At 37.3% G+C, this 6000-nt stretch overlaps 1 long non-coding RNA gene across 1 annotated transcript in view; it reads right to left on the bottom strand.

Moving 5' to 3' along the window:
• Positions 1 to 4368: 4368 nt before the first annotated feature.
• The window catches only part of LOC145276817 (uncharacterized), a 513337-nt gene continuing 511705 nt past the window's right edge, over positions 4369 to 6000 (bottom strand). Inside the window, exon 4 of the long non-coding RNA XR_013868019.1 lies at positions 4369 to 5333. This is a non-coding gene — a long non-coding RNA (uncharacterized LOC145276817). The remainder of the gene's footprint in view (positions 5334 to 6000) is intronic.

Genomic DNA, 6000 nt, shown 5'->3' with positions numbered 1-6000 from the left:
ACCAGAGACAGTGAAGGAAAACCAAAAATCATAAAATTATCTTAGACATCAAGATACAAACAGATAAACCCGTCCAAGCAAACAGGCCGTATGTAATAATGATTACCAAGAACGAAAGAAACTGCGAAAATGGAGATTTCACGAATAAGAAAAATAATATCAGAGTCTGACTAGCGATATCCGACAGTTAATCAGAGAGGAAACGATAAAAATATGTAACTGTTTACATCCTTAACAAAAAAAAAACGATTAACAGATGGATTCGGGTTCAGACTTGTCACGCATAAACGTACAAACATAATTGAAAGAAAAACTTACTATTGTGAAAACTGACAAATCAACTAAGACAGTTACAGGAAATACTATAAAAGTTACAGGAAATACTATAAAAGTTTAATAATCCTACAAAAATTTAAAAATCTTTGTGCACAAGACATCTGAATAGCTTTTCGAAACAGATTTGATGAAGCTATCTATACTGTGAGTTCACCAAAGTATGAACTGAGGAAGAGAAATCGTCTGCTGGGGAAGAGCAATTTAAGCATAAGTTAAAGGATAATTTCTGACAGTTTTCCATGAGAACTAAGATGAACCAAGGTTATAATTTGATTAAACCTGAAAGTAAAAGCTCTATCTGTCTTAAGAAGCGAGGCATAGTCTTTGCGACAGTCGAGAAAAGTGATAATAGGAGTGAATCGGTGATAAAAAGCTGGAATTTTATCAACAGTATGTACCACTTAATGGGCTGCACGTGCCGTATCCGTTAGGAAACAGACAGACCAAAGCCATTTTTCCACGGGTTTTAATGCAACTCATAAAAATGACCACTATTTTTCAGAGAAATAATTTTTCACCAGAGAATGAATTCAACAAACTCAACAGTAGTTCAATACTCTTTAAGATGTATTTAAGTGGCGCGTATCTTCAGGTCATCGTGGTTTAGAAATGCTCTAAACTTATCTGGATTAATGCAAGCTGAGGGTTTTACAAGTTTGAGAGGTTATTTGTCGGACTCAATTTTACAGCTGCGGCATGCACGTATGCTATGGAAACAATGCTGTGTGCCTCGATCCGCCTCGATTTAGACAACATCGTTATTACCAGTAAATCACCAGAAGAAAGTACCAAACGTATACATGAGTTATTTAAAAGAATTTAAAACTTTAAATAAAAAGAAGCAAGGTGTGGGATATTCAATGACAAAACTACTTACCTAGGTCACATAATCGATGAAAAATGGAAGCTACCCCGATGTGTAGAAGACACAAACCCTAAATGACATGCCTGCTCCCGATATTGTACAAGCGACCCAAACATTCTTGAACTGGCACACTTCCATCAAGTCATCATAAAAAACATGCATGCCGCCCCCCACTAATTATAGTACCTAGATAGAAAAAAAGACTTGACTGAAAGCATAGTGGCGTTTGAAAAATTCAAAGAGACTCTAACATCGGATCTGTTTCTTGCACATAATGAACCAAAGCTGAAAATAATCGTAGCGGGCTCCGCAAGGTCACATAGAATTGGAGCTCCTATATTGCATTTAATGACGGACGGTGCATAAAAACCGATCACCAATGTATCTAGATTGCTACCGAGAACCGAAAGACGGTACTCTTAAATCGGAAGAAGCCTTAAGTGTCATATTCACGATAACGAATTTTCATAGCAGACCTTTCACGTTACGAACACGATATCGATCTGGAAAACTGAAAGTTATTGGTAATCAAAATATAAAAAAACGACTTACCGATGAATACTGAGCTGGGGTAAAAAGTCTTCTTAAGTATAACTTTAACTTGGCGTACTTCTCATATAAACAGAATACCTATGCTGATGTCTAATACAAAAAGAAAAAAGAAACCTTTAGAGGATTTCATAATTACTACGCTTCGTACCGATTGCAAAAATAAAAACATTGAAGACAACACAATTAGAGAGCTTCCAGTACTTCTACCTAACAGTAAAATGGGCATGAGATAAGGCCACATTATCTGCGATATCAAAAACAAGATCCATATAAAATACAACTAGGTTAAAAAGTAGTCTAGCTTCGCGACGAGATTCTACTTTACAGCGAAAGGGTAGTAATTCATAAAAGTCACCAGAAACAAATTCTACAAGATGTTTATAATAGACACTCTGAGTAAAAACACACTTTATGAGAAGCTTCGTCTCCAGCTTTTACATGAATAAATAGCTAATTGAGAATATAGAATTTTTTCAAAGTTTGAACCTTAGCTGTAAAATCACCACCCATCACAATTCAACAGTTGTCGAAAACTGCTGATTAACTTTGGAGAAGAAGCTACACGGACTTTGCAGATCCTTTCGATTCCCGTTATTGCTTAACAACTGGTATTACAGAAGCGGTTTCCCAGCAGGAAGGAAAGCAAGATTCATTAAGGCATTTGTTGTAAGGTTTGGATAGAACTTGAAAAAAATGCTGCGTCGAAGTATTCTTTTACGCAGCATTTTTTTTAAGAGCAAATCCGGGATGAGATCAGATCCACATGCTTTTGCAGTGCCATTATTTCTTATGATAGCATGCACCTGAGAATGGGTGATTTTCAGATCGTCTAGAGTGACGTCTGTCCGCAAAGGAAAGTCAGAGAGCGGGTTGTTAGTAGTCCAGTTTGGAGTTAGGGGCAAACCGTCTGGCAAGCATGTTAGCCTTCTCAGTTGCAGAGCAAACAAGCTCATGATTGTTGGATAGTGGGGGAATGGTTGATTGCCTATTATTTACTACACTGTTGTAGATTTTCCAGAAGTAACGGGTTCCTAATTTCTGTTCTTCGATGCGTTCTTGGTGGTTTCAGTAAATTCTCTATTAGCTGTCGCTATTGCTTTCTTACAGTTATTTCTGGCTTCTTTATACTTCGGTCTGTTTGATCTGTTGTTAAGCATTCTGACGAAAGAACTGACCTAGTAAATTATCGCAGCATTAGCCTCCTCCCACATTTCGCCAAAATAGTTGAGACTATAATTAACCAAGCTCTAGTCCATCATCTTACAGATGCTAAACTTTTGACTGACCGACAATATGGATTTAAGCAAGCCGTTTCCAAAGCAGACATCCTAACTGTAAACTCAGAACGTATATACCATTCACTGGACAAAGCGGGGGAGGGAAGAGCGGCAACTCTAGACATATCTAAGACTTTTGACAGGGTATGCCATGTGGGTCTTCTAAAGAAAATCAGAGCATACGGTATAAATGGAAGAATACTTGACAAAATTAAATCATTCTTAGATAAGATAAAATTCCACGTTGTCCTTGACGGTCGTGCATCAAAACAATGTGATATGAATGCGGGAGTGCCTTCTCAGAGGTCTATCCTTGGACCTGTGTTATTCCTAATATTCATAAATAACCTCCTTGACAGAATTGTCTGTGAGATGGGTATATATGCTGAGGGCACCACGCTCTATAACATACACTACAGGAAAACAAATGAACACATATCTAAAGAAATGGCAGAACCACTAGAAAATGACATCCGATCCGTAGTGCAATGGTTACAAAAATGGATGGCCACAGTCAATCCTGCCAAGACTAAACTTGTTTCCTTCAATAATTTCAAGAAACCTTCCTTACCACCAATAGCAATTACAAATAACTCTTTATCTGAAAGTACATCTTTTAAACTCCTCGGTCTAACGTTCACAGACAAAAATGAGTGTAGCCAATTACATTGAGAGTATTGCCAAGACCACTGCGGAGAAATGGGTTCTCTCTATCGTGCTAGAAAGCTACTAACACTTGAAAGTATCCTATACCTGTATGAGGCCACCATTCGCCCATGTATGGATTATTGTTACCATATTTCGGCTAGTGCATCTGGCACTAGTTTTTCGCTCCTAGACAAGGTTCAAAAGAATGTCACTAATCTGATAAGTCCTGAACTGTTATCTAAACTCCAGCCTTTGTCCCATCGACGAAATGTTGCATCCCTCTGCCTGTTCTACAATTACTTTAAAGGTGAATGCTCTGACAAACTGCAAGTACTTGTGCTCCCTCGACGTAAACACGCTCGACAAACGCGACAAGAGCTAAACCCCACCCTGTTCACGGTGGAGATCCCTAGATGTAAGAAAACCTTCCACTCCATTAGTTTCTTCCTTAAAATAGCTAGACTTTGGAATTCCCTTCCGGGTCCCTGCTTCCCCAACTGTACTGACATGCAGAAGTTCAAGTGTAACGTGAACCGACATATGTCTGCCCAACTTCCTACACAGTACTCCTGCCCCTTATGCCCCTGATACTAGCCCTCTACAACAAAGTGGCAATGTGTGTTGTTTGGGGTGAAAATGTAATAAAAAATAAAATAAAATAATATCTGATATATTTTATGAATTATATATTCCAGTCTGCATGAAGGCATAGTGATATTATGAGTACATACCGTAGTTTTTAAGTTCTGTCTTGTCCATAGGAATGTCTTACAATTAGTTCTGCAAGAGCAGTGGGACCCACTATTATGAATCGCTAGTGATGTCACAAAAATATAAGACAATTTATAATAAGGGGTAGGACGATAAAATTTCGTCCTATAAAAGATGAAATAATTCAAATTTTTGTTTGATGAGAACCGGTTTTCTTTCTTTTTTACAAGCCCTCAACTACTCAGCTAGTTTTGTACAACTTTAAAGAGCAATAAGAGCGTGTAATCATGCATAAATGTGTCACAATGTTCATCGAGCGAGGTCGGAAATGCGCCTCTATATAAGTCATGCTGGCTACTGATCAAAGTTATGAAAACTCGACAATTGCCAGGACCCTCAAAATGCGGCGGTGTATTGCCACAAACAGTGACGTAGCCAGGATGATGAAAACAAAGTTTACCGTTATGGTTATGTATTTTTGTGTTGTTTTAAGTAAGAACCACATCATTCCACAAAAAAAGCTTCGAAGTCGGCTTGAAATTTAACACCAAAGTGGGTTTGATGAAATACGCGGTGATACACAGGTGACATTAGCTGGTCGTTGGCATCAACTTCGGCGGTGCCCACAAGTATATACACACACACGCTTGGCCTCAGAAGGCGTAGTATGATTTTGTACCTTTGTCTCACTGACCATACTTCCCCCGATCTGAATCCGTTGGAGTATGTCATTTGGTGATACATTGAGAACATCACCAACATGAACTCCCATAAAATTGAACTTAGCAAAATCGTCGGCATAAAGAGAGTATTCGCTGAACTCCCGCCAGCGCGTGTGGAGAAGTTATGTTTTTAGTTCCGGACTCGTATCCTGGCGCTGATTGGACTGGAGACATCTCCATGCATATAAGCTGTACAGCATAATCAATTTACTGGAATGGAACCTGAAAAAAAAAGAATTAAGCATGTTTATTGTTTTCTTAAAGCGACAAATTTATTGTTATGCCTTCTAGAATGCACACATTTTACCAGCATGCTACAATGTAAATATCATGAAACAAATCTGGATCACAGTATGATAAACATTATAGTGCCCCTTTTAATAACGGATTACTTTATTTAAGTCTGTTATCTAATATATCTGCATATATACATATTTCAAGTTAAAACACAAATGAATTAGTAAACGAAAACAAATATTAGAAGTCCTTCCCAAAATCCATTTTTTAAAGAACTTGGAACGTTTACCAAGGATAACGTTACAATATTTTTTGTTATATAGTAATCAGAAAGAAATCCTTCAAGACAGCAGTAATTTTAAATTTAGGCATATTTTTCTAGTAAATCGATTTTCTCTGGGTTAAATAGAATCGAATCGGTGTGTAACTTTAGCATTTTAACGGTACATGCAAACAGAAGCGTTTAGTATATATATTATATAAACCAACTGAAAAAAATCGAATATAACCAAAAGAAATATATATGTATAGGTTAATAGATAGCCCATAATAAATTTCGTACAATAAAAATTAAGACATAATATGTTTATATAAATTCTTCGCCAACAATGCATTTTAGACTTGCGCGAATTTCGTATTGTGCAAGTATTTA

The sequence above is a fragment of the Euprymna scolopes genome, chromosome 5 (assembly GCF_053919585.1).
Source record: "Euprymna scolopes isolate OS-2025 chromosome 5, ASM5391958v1, whole genome shotgun sequence".
In the NCBI taxonomy this organism is placed as follows: Eukaryota; Metazoa; Mollusca; class Cephalopoda; order Sepiida; family Sepiolidae; genus Euprymna; species Euprymna scolopes.
This window is presented reverse-complemented; position numbering and strand designations above follow the sequence as displayed.